The sequence below is a fragment of the Lolium rigidum genome, chromosome 7 (assembly GCF_022539505.1).
Source record: "Lolium rigidum isolate FL_2022 chromosome 7, APGP_CSIRO_Lrig_0.1, whole genome shotgun sequence".
Lineage (NCBI taxonomy): Eukaryota > Viridiplantae > Streptophyta > Magnoliopsida > Poales > Poaceae > Lolium > Lolium rigidum.
Window position 1 is genome coordinate 186,254,216 of NC_061514.1, and position 20,388 is coordinate 186,274,603.

At 42.2% G+C, this 20,388-nt stretch overlaps 1 long non-coding RNA gene across 1 annotated transcript; it reads left to right on the forward strand.

The window, feature by feature from the left end:
- The first annotated feature begins 17,708 nt into the window (after nt 1-17,708).
- On the forward strand, nt 17,709-19,641 carry LOC124679127. The gene is made up of 4 exons (XR_006994822.1): nt 17,709-18,141; nt 18,610-18,766; nt 18,924-19,181; nt 19,566-19,641. It is a non-coding gene; the product is annotated as an uncharacterized LOC124679127 (long non-coding RNA).
- Nucleotides 19,642-20,388: the final 747 nt, after the last annotated feature.

A 20,388-nucleotide genomic window follows, 5' to 3' on the forward strand; every position in this document is an offset into this window, starting at 1 on the left:
GTCCGCCATCTCGTATGTAGATGGCGATGTGGTTGATGTAGACGATTGTCCCACCGGCGTGCCGAATGTGTTGACCGCCAAAACCCACCGGCGGGCAGCGGCCTTGTCAACACCGTAGAGCCGGGAAGAGCCTAGAGCTGCGGCTGGCCGAGACCCCTCCGAGCGACGGCCCGCAATGCTCTTCTCGGTCACACGCGGCGATGCGAAGTGCAAGGGCGTGCCACCCGACCTATACCCGGTCGTGGAAGGTGATGGGGATGCCTCGCTTAGTTTCCCGCAGGGCATACATGTAAACATTAAATACGAGCCTCGATCGGCTCTCGGGTTATCCCGTGAATCGGCTCAAAGAGCCGATCCACCCATGATTCGTACGGGGTGCACGAATACTTGGTGGTCCCGCTTGATCAAGATGAAGCTAATGAGATCTACGACGATTTAGGGTTTTCACCGCATAATCGGATCATCCTACTCCAGGTTGGGCCTCGCGGCCACGCACGGTGCTCGTAAGCCGATCCTAAACAAGGCCTAAAAACCAACATGAAGTTGATCCTCGGAACATCCCGTTTAGGACTTGCGAACGCCACCCTACGTGCCACCGGATCCTCCCCCTTTGTAAGGCCTAACTATTGCGAGATATTAAACTAATCCTTGTAGAACAAGGAGCAATCGTAACGGATCAGATCTACTAAATAATGATCAAGCGGGTGCCGCCCCCACACCCGAGATAGGCGTGAGGGCGGCTAGATATGCAAGGGTTGCACTACGTAAGCATGCTTAAACGAAGAACAATGCTAACCCTAACACATCTAATGATAACTACGTTGCTCGCCATCAAAAGCGCTTCAAGTACGAGCAACGCATGAACAACGTGGGCTTGTGCTGCCTAGATCGCAAGATGCGATCTAGGCAGCATGTCGCTTACCCGATAGAAACCCTCGAGACGAAGGAGTTGGCGATGCGCCGAGATTGGTTTGTTTTGGGGTTGAACGTGAGTTGTTGTTTATTCCATAAACCCTAGGTACATATTTATAGTCCAGGGGACTTTCTAACGTGGGAATATCCCATCGTGCACGATACAAACTCTAACCCTTATCTAAGATAATAAACTACTAAATAAAGATACACGGGCAATTCAGCCCAAACCCTTCGTGCCAGGCCGCTTCAGAAATCTTCCACATGTAATCTTCCAAGCCCGGCCCACCTCTGGATTTGTCTAAAATCTGGTGATAACAAATTGTTTCAATGGTTTGGAAATGTTCCTAAACTAATAAGAATCACTTTTGAGTCAAGAAAAATCAAATCAAATAGAGAGAAATAAAATAGTGAGAAAATGCCATTTTCACTCACATATACTTTGGCCAACTTTCCAAATCTTTAACCAAGGCCACCTTTGCTTGTGCCTTTGCTTGTGAAACACTTATATATCAAAAACAAACACTTTTGCATCAAAGAAACACAAATCAAATCAAAGGAAAAATCAGAATTCAATTGCATGTGATAATGGTCACTTTGTCCTTTTTTAAAATGTTAACCACTTTGCACCCCTGGTTTGGAATTTTCTTAAACCAAACTTGGCCAACCCTTTCCACCTCATCCAAGACCATGTCAAGGTGAACAAGTTTGATGTTGACCATCAAGGTTGACTCTGCCTACGTTGACCAGAATAGATGAGACAAGAGGAGACTTTGAAACAAAGAGAAGATGAGCCCCTTTTTGAAATCTCACAAACCAGCACCATTTTGACCACCACCACCACCACCATTCTACTCCTTTCAATATTCAAATCAACTTCACCAAAAATAATTTCAAAATTCAACAAAAAGTTTCATGCGGCCATTTCATCAAACACATGGTGTGCAAAAATCTGGAAAGTGGACACATGCTATAATCCAATGGATTTTGGGCTAAACCCCTTTCTATTTGTGACCATCAACCTCCTGTACCTCCTCTGCATCAGACCAAGCCCTTTTGCACTGATTAAAGTGGTGGCATGATGAAGAACAACCCCATGCCGGCCATGAGAGACACCACCATGCCACCCTACCTCACCACCTCTCTCTGATCCATCCAACCTTGTCATCTAGACTCCCCAGAAAGTACTGCACCTGCCAGACATGATGCCCATCCAAACCATGCACGACAACACCCTGGCTCGAGCGTGATCACCGCGCCAGGGCACGCCAGCGCGCGCACTGGCATGTCACTGGACGCGCCAGTACACCGCCTCGGCTGGTCGCTCTCGTCCTCCTCTCCCTCTCTCCTCGCGCACGCTCGCTCATCACCACACCAGTACACGCCTAGACAACCTTGCTAGCTCGCGGAAGCCCCGTTGCCGTCGCCATGATTGAAACTCTGCCGCCACAGTACTGTGAGCACTCCAACGTTGCCAGCACGCCTCAGACCACCTCTCTCTGTGCCATCAAGCTCATTAGCTCCGCCTAGACGTCGCCTATCTCACGTGCCACCTGCCTTTCCCTTTCGCGCCCTGGAACGTCATCGCCGTCGACGACCTTGCTCGCACCCCTCGGCCTCACCTCAATGCTATAAATAGAGCCTCTCCCGCGCCTCCTTCTCCACACAAAACTTGCTCCCTCCTTCTCCTCGACCCCTGCTCCACCTTGATTAAGCTCTAGTTAGCTCCAATTGCACCGTCGATCGCCGGAGCCGGTAGCAGAAGCCATCGGCGATTGCGTCCACCCCAAGTGCTGCTGCGACCCTCCCTCGAACCGCCATCGTCTCCAACGCCGATTGCCCATCTCGCCGATCTCGTCGGACGCCGGTAAGCTCCCCATCACTACCTCGCTGCCGCCGGTAGGGTTGGCTCTCCGGCGAGCCATGTCGAGGAAGGTGGCGACCCAGAGCCGTCCGATCTTCTTTAATCCAACGCACCGCATCATCCTGTACCGCTTCGGCGATTAAAACCCATTGACAGCTGGGTCTCACTGTCAGTTGGCCCACAACGCTAGCTGGGCTGGCCCATTTCCCTCTCACTCGTTCGGGCCCGTTAGCATTTCCCGCCTAAAGCCCAGAATTCAAATTCGTTTAATTCTTTTTTGGTTTAAATTCAATACTGGTCCCTTGCTATAATTTGAATAGTTTCCAATCTACAAACCCAAATTTAGTGATTCAAAATGTTCGAGACTCCTTACGAAATGATCTAACTAATACCACTGGTTTGAACCCTAGAACTATTATAGAATTTGCATGGTAAAAATAACAAGTCAGAGACTTTTCAGATTTCAAATAATTATTAAAAATCAACCATTTTGAATTTTGAAGTGAATCCAATTGCTATAACTCAAATTTCAACCCCTCTAATTTAATATGCAAAAATATGATATGGTTTCTGTACATGATCATGGGATAGAATCAAAAATTGGCTATGTAGTCAATACTAGCCCATTTATACCATTCCAAATTTTAGGATTTCAAATCCATGGGGTCTAGCACCTCATTTAAATCATATTCCCAAGTGGTATGAAGTAATGTGATGACCTCTCTTGCATGGTCTCATATATGCTAACTTGAGGATCTTAAATCACATAGTTAATTAAATGGCATGAGATGATGAATCTCATTTAAATCCTTTTTCTCAAATGATAAGTGTGAAGTGTTGACCTTGGTCAACATGTGATCATACATGGTTATTTGAGGAGATTAAATCTTAACAAGGTTCAATGAGAGGAAATTATTTCTCCCAAACTAAAGAGAAACCCTAATCAACATTTCAATGAGAGGAAATTATTTTCCTGACACTAAATAAGAAAACCCTAGCATAATTTTGGGTAGCAATGTTAAGTAGTGATGCTAGATCATTTGTGTGAGCTATTAAGGCTAATTAATTCTACTTAAGTGTTGTTTGGTGATTGTATCCTCGTTTTCGTTTTTAGACGCTAGTACCGGAGATTATCCAGAGGAGGAGGTATTCTACCAAGAGGAAGGAGAAGAGAACTTTGAGCACTACCCCAATCAAAGCAAGCTATTACCAATGCAAGCTAGACTAGTGCAAAGCTCTACAAGAGCAAGGCACCATTACATTTTACTTTATGCCTAATGATCCTATCCCAAGTTTTTACTCTACAAGTTTTATTGAATTTTATTTATCAAAGTTACTTTTTGATTTATGATTCACTTGGTTTAAGTTATAGAGTAGTACAAGAGCATCACACTTAGCAAAGAGAGCTATAAGCTATTGATGTCGACGGGTGCTTCTATTCTTGTAGACAGTGTTGGGCCTCCAAGAGCAGAGGTTTGTAGAACAGCAGCAAGTTTCCCTTAAGTGGATCACCCAAGGTTTATCGAACTCAGGGAGGAAGAGGTCAAAGATATCCCTCTCAAGCAACCCCGCAATCACGATACAAGAAGTCTCTTAGTGTCCCCAACACACCTAATACACTTGTGAGATGTATAGGTGCACTAGTTCGGCGAAGAGATAGTGAAATACAAGTAGTATGGATGTATATGAGTGGTAACAAAGAATCTGAATAAAATATGGCAGCAAGTAAACATGCAACGTAACAAGTAAATAAACGGAGTTTCGATGCTTAGAAACAAGGCCTAGGGATCATACTTTCACTAGTGGACACTCTCAACATTGATCACATAATAAAACCACTCTACACTCTCTTGTTGGATGATGAACACCACTAATTGCGTAGGGCTACAAGAGCACCTCAATGCCGGAGTTAACAAGCTCCACAACATTCGATGTTCATATTTAAATAACCTTAGAGTGCATGACAGACCAACGCAATTACACCAAGTACTAACATAGCATGCACACTGTCACCATCACACTATGAAGGAGGAATAGATCGCATCAATACTATCATAGCAATAATTAACTTCATAATCTACAAGAGATTACAATCATAACCTATGCCAAGTACTACACGATGCACACAATGTCACCATTACACCGTGGAGGAGGAATAGACTACTTTAATAACATCACTAGAGTAACACGTAGATGAATAGTGATACAAAAGTCATATGAATCTCAATCATGTAAGGCAGCTCATGAGATCATTGTATTGAAGTACATAGGAGAGAGATTAACCACATAGCTACCGGTACAGCCCTTAGCCTCGATGGAGAACTACTCCCTCCTCATGGGAGACAGAAGTGTTGATGAAGATGGCGGTGGTGTCGATGGAGGAGCCTTCCGGGGGCACTTCCCTGTCCCGGCGGCGTGCCGGAACAGAGACTCCTGTCCCCCAGATCTTGGCTTCGCGATGGCGGCCGCTCTGGAAGGTTTCTTGTACCGTGGCTTTTTCGTATCGAAGTTTTAGGTCGAGGAGGCTTAAATAGGCGAAGAGGCGGAGTCGGAGGGCTGGCGAGGCGGTGACACAATAGGGGGGCGCGGCCCAGGCCCTGGCCGCGCCACCCTATCATCTGGGCCCACCGGGGCTCCTCCGGTGGCTCTCGGGTGTTCCGGAAGCTTCGTGGAAAAATAGGATGCCGGGCATTGATTTCGTCCGATTCCGAGAATATTTCCTTACTAGGATTTCGAAACCAAAAACAGCGTAAAAACAGAACCGGCCCTTCGGCATCTCGTCAATAGGTTAGTTCCGGAAAACGCATAATAATGACATATAATGTGTATAAAACATGTGAGTATCATCATAAAAGTAGCATGGAACATAAGAAATTATAGATACGTTTGAGACGTATCAGCTATTTTGCACCCCTCATAACTAGTTGCTAGTGCTAAACATTAAAAGTGACTACTCTAGTTGGGAACTTGTGAAATGAAATGACTTTGAAAACCTTGGAATGATGAGTCATTCTATTGAAAGATTTTGAAGGTGAATATGACTGATGAATGACTTGGTGAATTTTACAAAACTGATGGTTGGGTTCGGATGCGATACCATTTCCAATTCTTAAGTACCTCCACAATACCTGAATCTGGGTAAGGCTTGACTGGAAACTTATGTATTTTAGTATGGGTTCCCTCTGAACAAGCGTCATAGGGGTTATGCCGAGGCTGCCTCCATTGAAAGTGAAATGATGTGAAATGAGGTGAATGTCCTACCCAAGCCCCCGTGCGGTTCCCGGGTTGACGGTTTGTTTTCACCGGGAGGCCAAGCTCATGGGGAGAGGTGCCTATACTAGGGTATGTAAATGAAAGGTTAGGATTGGTGGTTCGCGTACTGCGTACGATAAATCAGGGCCAGTTACCCCTGACGAACTATTGCAATTGTTGTGGCACAAGTGTACAACCTCTGCAGAGTGTAAACCTATTCGAATAGTCGCGTCCGCGGTCATGGACAGTTGGAAAGGCCATATTGTTCCTGTTGGAGATATGCCCAAGAGGCAATAATAAAATGGTTATTATAATATATCTTTGTGTTTATGATAATGTTTACATACCATGCTATAATTGTATTAACCGAAACATTGATACATGTGTGTTATGTAAACAACAAGGAGTCCCTAGTAAGCCTCTTATATAACTAGCTTGTTGATTAATAGATGATCATGGTTTCGTGATCATGAACATTGGATGTTATTAATAACAAGGTTATGTCATTGTATGAATGATGTAATGGACACACCCAATTAAGCGTAGCATAAGATCTCGTCATTAAGTTATTTGCTATAAGCTTTCGATACATAGTTACCTAGTCCTTATGACCATGAGATCATGTAAATCACTTATACCGGAAAGGTACTTTGATTACATCAAACGCCACTCGTGTAAATGGGTGGTTATAAAGGTGGGATTAAGTATCCGGAAAGTATGAGTTGAGGCATATGGATCAACAATGGGATTTGTCCATCCCGATGACGGATAGATATACTCTGGGCCCTCTCGGTGGAATGTCGTCTAATGTCTTGCAAGCATATGAATAAGTTCATAAGAGACCACATACCACGGTACGAGTAAAGAGTACTTGTCGGAGACGAGGTTGAACAAGGTATAGAGTGATACCGAAGATCAAACCTCGGACAAGTAAAATATCGCGTGACAAAGGGAATTGGTATCGTATGTGAATGGTTCATTCGATCACTAAAGTCATCGTTGAATATGTGGGAGCCATTATGGATCTCCAGATCCCGCTATTGGTTATTGGTCGGAGTGAGTACTCAACCATGTCAGCATAGTTCACGAACCGTAGGGTGACACACTTAAAGTTGGATGTTGAAATGGTAGAACTTGAATATGGAATGGAGTTCGAATATTTGTTCGGAGTCCCGGATGAGATCCCGGACATCACGAGGAGTTCCGAATGGTCCGGAGAATAAGATTCATATATAGGAAGTCATATTCCAAGTTTGGAAATGATCCGGTGCATTTATGGCAGGTTCTAGAAGGTTCTAGAAAAGTCCGGAAGAAATCACCATGGAAAGTAGAGTCCCGGAGGGACTCCACCTTACATGACCAGCCAACCCTAAAGGGGAGGAGTCCAAGGTGGACTCCCCTAGGGTGGCCGGCCAACCCACCTCAAGGAAAGGTGGGAGTCCCACCTTGGGTAGGACTCCCTCCTTGAGTAGGTTTCCCACATATGGGAGGTTTTAGTGTTGGGGTCTTATTCGAAGACTTGGACTAGAACTCTTGGTGCTTCCACCTATATAATGAGGGGCATAGGAGAGGGGGATGATCACTTCAAGCCTCAGCCTTGGCCGCACCCCTTAGAGGGCCGGCGCCCAACCCCCTCTCTCCCCAAACCCTAGTGGTCTCTCTCCTCCACCACATCCCGCACGCTTAAGCGAAGCTCCGCCGGATTTCTCCACCACCACCGACACCACGCCGTCGTGCTGTCGAATTCAAGAGGAGCTACTACTTCCGCTGCCCGCTGGAACGGGGAGGTGGACATCGTCTTCATCAACAACCGAACGTGTGACCGAGTACGGAGGTGCTGCCCGTTCGTGGCGCCGAAGCGATCGTGATCAAGATCTTCTACGCGCTTTTGCAAGCGGCAAGTGAACGTCTACCGCAGCAACAAGAGCCTCATCTTGTAGGCTTTGGAATCTCTTCAAGGGTGAGACTCGATACCCCCTCGTTGCTACCATCTTCTAGATTGCATCTTGGCTTGGATTGCGTGTTCGCGGTAGGAATTTTTTTGTTTTCTATGCAACGTTCTCCTGCAGTGGTATCAGAGCCGTGTCTATGCATAGATGGTTGCACGAGTAGAACACAATGGTTTTGTGGGTGTTGATGCTCTTGTTATCTTTAGTTTGAGTACTTTGCATCTTTGTGGCATAGTAGGATGAAGCGGCTCGGACTAACTTTACATGACCGCGTTCATGAGACTTGTTCCTCGTTCGACATGCAACTTGTATTGCATAAGAGGCTTTGCGGGTGTCTGTCTCTCCTACTATAGTGAAGATTCAATTTACTCTTCTATTGACAACACTAGTATCACCGTTGTGGTTCATGTTCGTAGGTAGATTAGATCTTACTCGAAAACCCTAAACCACGTAAAATATGCAAACCAAATTAGAGACGTCTAACTTGTTTTTGCAGGGTTTGGTGATGTGATATGGCCATAATGTGATGATGAATATGTATGAGATGATCATTATTGTATTGTGGCAACCGGCAGGAGCCTTATGGTTGTCTTTAATTTCATGTTGAGTAGTATTTCAAAGTAGTTGTAATAGTTGCTACATGAGGTGAACAACCATGAAGACGGCGCCATGAACCTTGACGCTACGCCGACGATGATGGAGATCATGCCCGTTGATGATGGAGATCATGTCCGTGCTTTAGAGATGAAGATCGAAGGCGCAAAGACAAAAGGGCCATATCATATCACATATGAACTGCATGTGATGTTAATCCTTTTATGCATCTTATTTTGCTTAGATCGCGACGGTAGCATTATAAGATGATCCCTCACATTAATATCAAGATAATAAAGTGTTCTCCCCTAGTATGCACCGTTGTACAGTTCGTCGTTTCGAAGCATCCCGTGATGATCGGATGTGATAGACTCAACGTTCACATACAACGGGTGTAAGCCATGTTGCACACGCGGAATACTTGGGTTTGCTTGACGAGCCTAGCATGTACAGACATGGCCTCGGGACAACGGAAACCGAAAGGTTGAACACGAGTCATATGGATGATATGATCAACATTTTGATGTTCACTATTGAAGCTACATCATCTCACGTGATGATCGGTTTTGGTGTAGTGGATTTGGATCGTGTACCACTTAACAACTATGAGGGATGTTGTATTAAGTGGGAGTTCATTAGTAATTAGATTAAAACATGAACTAATTATCATAAACATAGTCTGAGTAGTATTTTGAATTAATTTTGTAGTATTGGCATCCGTTTTCTACCATGCGCTAGTCTTGTAATTGAGATAGAAATATCGTTAAAATCTGACAAGAAACTTTACGGATTGGTACCGTATTGTTAAAGAATCAAGAATTGATTAAGTCCTATTGCAAACTTTTAGTAAACCTCACATTGTTGATTCAAAGAGCTATGGTTTCAATTAGTACCTAAAGTTATCTTGTCTCCGTGAAACTTGAAGTTCAAATCTGTTTGAAAAGTAAGGAGCTGAAAATTTAGTTTTCAAAAATAATCAATGTATGAGATATATGTGATATCTAAGACCTTATTGCAAGATGATAGAATATAATTTGGTGAGACTACATGAACTCATAAGTTTTATGGGAATGTACGAAGGTTGAAGACGCAAGGCGTCACAATCCTCCAACTATTGGGGCACTAACGATATTCACATATCCATGAAGTGACCATCCTTAATATGCACCGTTGCTAAGACTCGTCGTTTCGAAGCATCACGTGATGATCGGGTGTGATAGATTCTACGTGTGCATACAACGGGTGCAAGCTAGATTTGCACATGCAAATACCAAGGTTAAAACTTTACGAGCCTAGCATGTACAGACATGGTCTCGGAAAGTCGTCATGATATGATGGATAAAATTATGAGTGAAATTGTTCATCATATTACAAGGTTACTAATAGTGAAATCCGGAACACTTGTCATATGATGATCAACTTCAAAATAAGAACCTCAAGGTTATTGGTATCGGACCAACAAACCTAGAAGTTATTAATGTTGAAGTGTTTTTCTGAATAATGAGGAAAGCTAAAAGAGAAACTGCAAAAGATGTTTTGGCAGAAAGAAAAGACTAGAAAGTCTAGCTCAGGTGTATATAAATGATATACATGTTATGATTGTATTCCTAGTTAGGTCACACTATGAAATTCTTGGGTATTAGTACTATATTGGTTGGTATGAAGTGTCATACAAAAACAACGCAATACAAGAATTCAATGGCCTAAGTGACTGACAAGGAATATGATAGGAATGCACGCTCGGAACAAAAATAAAGTGTTATTATGTTCATCGTTGGCATTCTATCTAGCCCTTAGAATTTATAATAAAGAACTTAATAATTGTTATTTTGCTCTGGTCAAATGAAAACAATGAGTTGTTTAAATTATGACATTACTCCATGTACGATGGATAAGTTATTATAAATCTTAATGGTGAAACACACATACATAACACCGACGCTAAAATGCCATAAGGCAAATGATTTGAATTCCACTTATTTGTGGAACCGCCATTTAGGTCATGTTGGAAAGGAACGCATGAAGAAACTCCATGCAAATGGATTTTTGGAGTCATTTGATTTTTTGAATCGTTTGGCGCTTGCAAATCTTTTCTAAAAGAGAATGACTAAAATACCGTTCATAGGCCAAGTTTTGAACGGGCAACTAACTTAGTGGAAACAAACATGATGATGTATATGGATCACTGGGCATAGTTGTGTGCGGGAGATTCTTATACTTCATGAAAACTTCAAACAATTAATTGAGTATATATATGTGGATATATTCGATAAGGAAGAAGTTTGAAACATTTGAATGGATTCAAATAAATTTCAGCATGAAGTAGAAATCATCGTAATAGAAAAGTCAAATATCTATGATTGGATCATAGTGGAAATATTTGAATTACTAGTTTTAGCGAACATCTAAGAGAGTTATGAAATTGTTCTACAACTCACATTTCTTGGAGTATCATAGTGATGATGAAGTATCCGAGAGATGTATCCAAACCTAGTTGGGTCAATGATGAGATAAAATATTAATGCCATTATATTTTTGTGAATTATGCTTTAGAGACTACCGCTTTACACTCGAATAGAGCATCATCATGATCCGTTGAAATGACATCATACGAGTTATGACATGGGTATAAACCCTAATAGTCTTTTCTTAAATTTTGGTATGCATAGCATAAGTAAATAAGTTGACAACCAAAATCGGATGAATGTCTTTGTTGGTTATCCCAGAGAATTGATTGGGAATTCTTCCCACAATGGAGACAAAGACAAAAGTGTTTGTCAATGTTTCTTATTTCCAAGAAATTGTTTCTAGCGAAGTTTTTGAGTGGGAGGACCATAGAACTTGATAAGGTTTATGAACCTGAGCATAATGATCGGAGTAGCGCAGCATCGGAATTGGTTCCGGAAGCGGCCACGACGATCATGGCTCCTATGACTACAAAGTGTTTTAGCCATGGAGATCGAAGTACATATTGAACCTTGTAGGTATGGTTTACTTTGTGATAAAATAAATGATTTGTGAACAAAGGATTGATTTTGAACAATGATAAACCAACTACAAGCAAAGAAGTTATGATGGGCCCTGACTCCGTTAAAATGGCCATGCACCATGAAATCCATAATAGATGAATACTTTTTGAAAGTAAATGGATCTATAGACTTGGATGAAATATCTTTGAAGAAGCTCGACTTGTTGAAAAATTGTTTACGACAAAGTTTAAAGAGTTGACTATGATAAGATTAGATCTTCCGTAGCAATGCTTATAGTCTATGTGGATTATTCTAGTAATCACTACATATTTCTTTTATGAGATATGATAGTAGGATGGCAAAATACATTACTTATCAGAAGTATATATTAAAGGTGTATACAAGATACAACCAAGAGTTTTGCTGGTCCATGGAATACTAGATAGGTATACGAACTTCAATTGGATGAAGTAAGTATTGCGGAGTTGGAATCTTCACCAGATGAAATAGTCAAAGAGTTTTTGATTTCATCAGAGACGATGAAGAGGCTTGAATTTGCAAGAAATTAAGTGGGAGCGCTAAGACACATTTATAATACTTTATGTAGGTGACATATAGTTAGTTATAAATGATGTAATTATATACTTGATTAAAAGGTTTCATTGAGAAATTAATTTCAATGAAAGGATATGGACTGAAACATATCTAGTGTCAAGATCTATGAAGATAGATTAAAACACAAAATAAGTTTAAGTCAAAGTACATAGAATGGATATTGAAAATAGTTCAATATAGAAATATTAAGAAAATATTCTTGTCATGTGAAGTTTTAACAAGACTTGAGTGTATCTGACACTCAATGAGTAAAAACACATGAGTGATTATAGATCACGAATAATATGTACACAATCAGATATCATGTGCTATAAAGTGTTATGAGCATATACCAGAATGATTCATATGATGATCATTGGACGACAGTAAGAATATCCTTGAGTACTTTAGAAGAACTAAGGATATATATATATATATATGAAGAAATGACAAACAAATCGCTGTAAGGTGTTACACCGATATTGGTTTTGTCACATATAAAATATAATTTCAATCTCAAATTAGATTAAGTGTTGTTTAAAAGGTAGCACAATGAGTTAGAAGTTGTCTATGCTAGATTTAGAAGAGTTCTAAATATTGTGACGGATTCTACAAAAGAAGGCAGAGTATGTCATTGTTTTTGATAATGACAAAGGATGTTAAGTCAAGAGGTTCTTTCATAACTTGGTGTATTTCCGACAGAGTCAGAACTTTGAAGCTATATTGTGTGTGACAATATTAGTGACATATTTCAGACCGCGGAATTAAGGTTCCACCAAAAGACCAAACATATTTAATGCCAACTCATTTGGAAATGAGTGATGCGTTGAGACGCAAATGAATTACAAAATACATACGTTTCTGAGCGTGTCAGATCCGTTGACTAAAAACCTCTCACGTGAGCAATACATGATAAAGCACCATAAGGCCAAGGTGTTATATCTTTACAAATGTAAACTAGATTATTGACTCTAGTGCAAGTGGGAGACTGTTGGAGATATGCCCAAGAGGCAATAATAAAATGGTTATTATAATATATCTTTGTGTTTATGATAATGTTTACATACCATGCTATAATTGTATTAACCGAAACATTGATACATGTGTGTTATGTAAACAACAAGGAGTCCCTAGTAAGCCTCTTGTATAACTAGCTTGTTGATTAATAGATGATCATGGTTTCGTGATCATGAACATTGGATGTTATTAATAACAAGGTTATGTCATTGTATGAATGATGTAATGGACACACCCAATTAAGCGTAGCATAAGATCTCGTCATTAAGTTATTTGCTATAAGCTTTCAATACATAGTTACCTAGTCCTTATGACCATGAGATCATGTAAATCACTTATACCGGAAAGGTACTTTGATTACATCAAACGCCACTCGCGTTAATGGGTGGTTATAAAGGTGGGATTAAGTATCCGGAAAGTATGAGTTGAGGCATATGGATCAACAAATGGGATTTGTCCATCCCGATGACGGATAGATATACTCTGGGCCCTCTCGGTGGAATGTCGTCTAATGTCTTGCAAGCATATGAATAAGTTCATAAGAGACCACATACCACGGTACGAGTAAAGAGTACTTGTCGGGAGACGAGGTTGAACAAGGTATAGAGTGATACCGAAGATCAAACCTCGGACAAGTAAAATATCGCGTGACAAAGGGAATTGGTATCGTATGTGAATGGTTCATTCGATCACTAAAGTCATCGTTGAATATGTGGGAGCCATTATGGATCTCCGGATCCCGCTATTGGTTATTGGTCGGAGTGAGTACTCAACCATGTCCGCATAGTTCACGAACCGTAGGGTGACACACTTAAAGTTGGATGTTGAAATGGTAGAACTTGAATATGGAATGGAGTTCGAATATTTGTTCGGAGTCCCGGATGAGATCCCGGACATCACGAGGAGTTCCAGAATGTTCCGGAGAATAAGATTCATATATAGGAAGTCATATTCCAAGTTTGGAAATGATCCGGTGCATTTATGGCAGGTTCTAGAAGGTTCTAGAAAAGTCCGGAAGAAATCACCATGGAAAGTAGAGTCCCGGAGGGACTCCACCTTACATGACCAGCCAACCCTAAAGGGAGGAGTCCAAGGTGGACTCCCCTAGGGTGGCCGGCCAACCCACCTCAAGGAAAGGTGGGAGTCCCACCTTGGGTAGGACTCCTCCTTGAGTAGGTTTCCCACATATGGGAGGTTTTAGTGTTGGGGTCTTATTCGAAGACTTGGACTAGAACTCTTGGTGCTTCCACCTATATAATGAGGGGCATAGGAGAGGGGGGCTGATCACTTCAAGCCTCAGCCTTGGCCGCACCCCTTAGAGGGCCGGCGCCCAACCCCCCTCTCTCCCCAAACCCTAGCGGTCTCTCTCCTCCACCACATCCCGCACGCTTAAGCGAAGCTCCGCCGGATTTCTCCACCACCACCGACACCACGCCGTCGTGCCGTCGAATTCAAGAGGAGCTACTACTTCCGCTGCCCGCCGGAACGGGGAGGTGGACGTCGTCTTCATCAACAACCGAACGTGTGACCGAGTACGGAGGTGCTGCCCGTTCGTGGCGCCGGAAGGGATCGTGATCAAGATCTTCTACGCGCTTTTGCAAGCGGCAAGTGAACGTCTACCGCAGCAACAAGAGCCTCATCTTGTAGGCTTTGGAATCTCTTCAAGGGTGAGACTCGATACCCCCTCGTTGCTACCATCTTCTAGATTGCATCTTGGCTTGGATTGCGTGTTCGCGGTAGGAAAATTTTTGTTTTCTATGCAACGTTCTCCTGCAGTTCCGTCATCAGAACTTTTCTAAAAATATGAATGGTGACTTGTGACTTGAATTGAAAGGTGACTTTGACTTTGAATCACAACTGAGTTGTGGGAATGACACTAATGTTCCCACTTGAGTTAAATAAAGAGGCTTCGATTATTAAAGTGCTTATGAAATAAAACTGGCTTTATGAAAATGAAACTAGAGCTTAGCACCCCCTTACTATAGTTGCTAGTATTTACCTTAGTATTAGTTTGCGAGTACTTTAAAGTACTCATGAATGTGTCCCTGGCTATTCAAATGGCCAGACTATGAAGAGGAGTATCAGAACCCGGAAGAAGGACAGCAGGACGTCTACGACAACTAGGATCACTCCTGACGTCAAGTTGCCTGTGGAATAGATGGACTACTACTATGCTACTTCGCTTCCGCTATGTGTTTTGTAATTGATCAATAGATCATTTATTATTGTAATGAGACTGGATCATGTGATCCTTTATTTGTAAGAAAAGTATGGTATGTAATGGATGATGTGTTGTGATATCAATCTATTATGTCTCGCAAAACCAATATTCCTGGGATTGCGAGGAATGGCATAATAGGCATCTGGACTTAAAAATCCGGGTGTTGACAGCTAGCAACACGCACGGAAGTACTAGTCAATTGCATGGTGCAGTCGCAGTAGCGCGGGGCGAGTACCTGTGGAACCGCGAAGCACGCACGACGTACGGACGTAAGCGGCTCGCTTCGCAGGCTGCGCAGCCGGGAAGAGTTGATGCACCGCGGGAGGAAGTACGCAGGCGCATGCGTATAGGCTTTCCACGTGTTGGGCGTTTGCTGGCCCGACTTCCCTTTGGGAAGGTCGGCCTCTTCCTAATCGTACCCCAGCAATTCATATACACCGATCAGGTCGGCACTTACCCGGTGCCGCACACCACGCGGATGACTTGGGCCGGCCCAGTAGATCGGGATTTGTTTCTTCTCGTACTGTTTTGGCGGTTTTTCTATCCGGTCTTTGTTGGTTTCTTTAAGTTTTTTTTGTTTTTCTATATGGTTTTCGTATGTTTTTGAGAAATGTTCAGTTTTCAATTTGGTTTTTGTCATTTCAAAATTTGTTCAATTTTTAATAATGTTGTCATATTTTCAACAATTTCGATGATTTTCTGTCAGGTTTTTGAAAATGTTCTTCAAAAAATGTTCAATTTTGAAAATTGTTCATTTTTTGAAAAATGATCATTTTAAAAAATGTTCACATTTAAAATTTACTCAGATTTTAATTTAAAAAAAATAGTTCAAAAAAGATGTTTATTTCAAAAATCTTGATTTTTGAAAATGTTAAAATTTTAAATTTGTTCATGTTTTAAGATTTGTTTAATTAAGATTTTAATAATGTTTGCAAACTTTACAAAACTTAAGAAGAAACAGAAAAGCAAAACAAATAATACAACCAGGAAAACGGAAAAGCAAAAAAGAAAGAATACATGTTTTGGGCTTGGCCCAAGAGGTCCCACGGGGCGTGGGGATGTGCGGCACCTCATCCCGGGAGGTGCTATACACCACTCTGGTCGGTGTGGACCAAGTGTCGCACACCCCTGGGTGGATGTTGGACCGGCCCCACCACGTCTTGTTTTTTCTCTTTTTTCAGTTTTTCTCCTTTTCTACTATTTCGTTTCTTCTTTTTTCAATGTTTTCTAGAAACTCAAAAATTTAATTTCAACTTTTTTCGGATATACTTTTTAAATTCGAACATTTTTAATATGAACATATTTCAAAAAATTATATTATCCAAATTTTGTAAAACATTATTTCCGAAAATGTAATATTTTTATATATTTACAATTTTTGAATTAGAACATTTTTAAAATTTGAACAATTTTCAATTTTGAACAATTTTTAAATTTGACAAAATTTTACATTTTAAAAATACGAATTTGGAAAATTTTCATACATGAAATTTTTTCGAGTTTGAACAATTTTTATATTTGAATAATTTTCGAATTTGAAAAAAAAATCATATTTGAACAATTTTCCAATTTGAAATTTTTTGGAAATTTAATACTTCTCAAATTTGATTTTTTTTAGATTTTAAACAAAAAAATAAATTGAAAGAACGGAAAAAGAAAATAGAAAACAAATAAACAAAAAAACAAAAAAAACATAAACATAAACGAAAATGAATAGCTAAATGGGCCAGGCCCAATACACGATGAGGGGTGCGGTGCTTGGTAGGCACCGACCTGATCGGTGTATAGGGGAGCGCCTAATCCCCGCTTTAAGTGGGAGCGAAGGTTCCTCCCGCTGAAGCCTTGTCTCCATGGGCCGCACCGACACAGCCCAATTAAAGCTACTTTTTTCTTTTTCTTTTTCTTTTTCATTTCCGTTTTCGTTTTCTCTTTTGATTTTTATTTTGACTTTCTTTTTCAATATCTGAAGTTTTAAAACTATCTAATATTTTTGGAAGTTGAACTTTTTATTGTTAAAATATGATTTTTTGAAATGAACATTTTTTGTCTGACAATTTTAAAATTGAACATTTTTTAAAAATGAACATTTTTCTGTTCGAACATTTTTTGAACATTTTTTAAGTTTGAACATTTTTAAATTCAAACATTTTTATATTAGAACTTTTTTCAATTTGAATACTCCCTCCGTCCCGCGGATAGTGTTGGACGGGCCGTTTTGCAGAAACCCCCTCGAGGAACTCCCGACAAACAGCGCAGTTCCTGTCTTCTTCCTCGCTCTGCTCACCCCGTTCGCACGCCCGCAGATCTCCGGCGCTGCTCCTCTTCCGCCGTCTAGCGCCGCCATATGGCTCGCCTTCGCTGGTCCCCTCGGCCGTCTAGCTCCCCCGCGCCGCTCCCTTCCGCCGTCTAGTTACCCCGCGCTACGAAGCTTGGATTTTTCTGCCCAAGGTTCGATTTTGCTGTCCAATACACCGCCACACTCTTGCTTTCCCACGCCACCTTGATGGATCTGGGAGCAGCGCTGCTCGATGTGCTCCCTGACGGCAATCCTCGTTCTTCACCGTCGCCACCGATGCACGGGAGCGACCTCAACTTCACTAGCAGCATGGGCCATCGGCCCCCATCCCCGCTTGAGGTACTGCTCCTTCTTCAGGGAGTGGAGGAGAGTGCCGGCGAGCAGGCCTGCTAAGTTGCGACACCCGCATCCGCACCTCGATCCCGACCATGAAGTTCCTCCTCAAGAAGGGCGCAATCCTGGCCAGCCATCTGGTGAGCGCCTCAATCTCTCCTACCCACGCTTGTTTATCCGGGACGTGTTGCTTACTATAGTCGATAAGAAGCTACTAGTATTGGATTTGTTCATGGGGATTGGATGGGTTGGATGCGGTTGAGTGGGTCTGTCTGATCACGTGGTGTGGAAATTTAGAGTTTCTTCAGAATTTCGATCAGTGGTTATGGAACTGCTTATACCTTTGCTTAAGGTTGTAGTGATTATTACACCTGTGTATACAGTTTTATTTTGTTATTTGCAAGGATTTCAGCATGATGCAAAGGTGGTTCATGTTTATTTCCTAGCCCTTTTATGCTTGTAATTAGAATTAAGTTACTATTGGTTATAGGTTACAGTGGCCAGTCTATCTGAACCAGCTGATGTACGTGGTCTTCCTCATTAGATTGGTTACTTGTTCTACTGATGAACGTAACCTGCTTTCTTACATGCATAGTTTCTTTTGGCAGTATTTTAGTGGATGGATGCCACCCATACTCAGAGGATCTCTGGAAAACCTTAAAGAGAGAGGAATATTTGGTACTGAACCAACTGAAACTATGCTGACATTCCGGTCTGGTGAAGTGATCATGTGGTGAACTCACGGTTTTCTTATGTTCTCATGTGGTGAGCTCACGGTTTTCCCCTTCTGAAAATAATACTGCTTTGTTCACTCTCTTGGCCAAGAGTCACCGGCTACTTCAATGCACTTGCTGTTCCACATTCTTCACCATTTCTTTGTCAGAAGTACTGATTAGTTTTCTTCCTTTTTATTACCCTCCAGGACAGTTAAGTAAAACAAAACATATCTTGCTGCGTGTGAGCTGCAAACTCTACAACGATGGATCAGTATGAGGTTTTGTAGCAGATTGGGAAAGGAGCATTTGGCTCCGCTCTGTTGGTGAGGCATAAGGTGGAGAAGAAGTGAGGCTCACTAGCACATTCTGATGGTATGGAGCTCTGTTTCTCCTGCTGGTATGTGCTGAAGAAGATTCGGCTTACGCGACAAACCGACCGCACTCGCCGGTCTGCACACCAGGAGGTAAATCCTCTTCTGCTTCATCTTGACAAGCTACAATTTTTCATCTTTTGGCACCTAGCTAGTAATTTCATTCTGGGTACACGACTAGATGTGGCCAAGAATTCCTTCTCTGAATGAAGCTCCAGCCTGAGCAAGGGCATGGTAGCATCTAGATGTGGAGAATCAGTCTCCTCATGCATCTTTGATTCTAAGGCTATTACTAGGACCATAGCTTTATTCCAAAGGTGTTATGATAAGCATACTGAAGACATTATATCCAACATGCACTTATCCTATGAAATTTGAATCTTATGAAATTTGATAATTGCAGATGATACCACACCTTATCTCAATCTTATGAAATTTGAATTGAAACTGAAGTTCGAACTGCAATATCTTCTTCAGGTAACAGTTCAACGACGAGGACGGCGAGCTTGTTCAGGGGAGGACGACGTTCTTGTCCAGGGAGCAGAGGAGCAGCGGCGCAACGCAAGACCAGCAACGCAGCGCCGCAGGGAGATCGTGGCCACCACAAGCGCCACAGGGAGATCGTGAGCAGCAGCAGAACCTCTCGGCGAGACAGAGCTCTGCCTGGAGCGGATGAGGATGAAGAGGAGGCGGAGCTCCTCCTATGTGCCCCACCGATGGAGCTCCTGGTGGAGCGGAGGAGAGGAGGAGGAAGCGGAGGCGGAGCTCCTCCTGTGCGCCCCACCGGCGGAGCTCCTGGTCGAGCGGAGGAGAGGAGGAGGAAGTGGAGCTCCTAGTCGAGCGGAGGGAGCTGCGGACGGCGAGAAGGTGACGACGGAGGGCGGAGGACGGCCGAGGCGTACGGCGGCGGACGGCCGGGGACGGCTAGGGATGGCCTCGTCGTCTTCGGAACAGACCCGATTTTGATTTGAAGGTGGAAGGACTTGATTGGAGAAGAATTGTAATTTTAAGGGGGGGTTTTGTAAAATTACATTTATACAGCGGGTCCGACACTTTCCATGGGACGGAGGGAGTAGTTAAAATTTGAATATTCTAAAATTTGAAAAGTTTTTAAGTTCGAATTTTTTTAATTTGAACATTTTTTATTTACACATTTTTAAATTTTGTAAAACTGTAAAAAACAAGAAACAGAAAAGAGCAAAAACAGAAAAATAAAAAAAAGTGATGAACCGAAAAAAACCGAAGAAACCCACTGAATCAGCAAAACCGGACTACTTCTCGAAAACCAGCAGAACCAGGA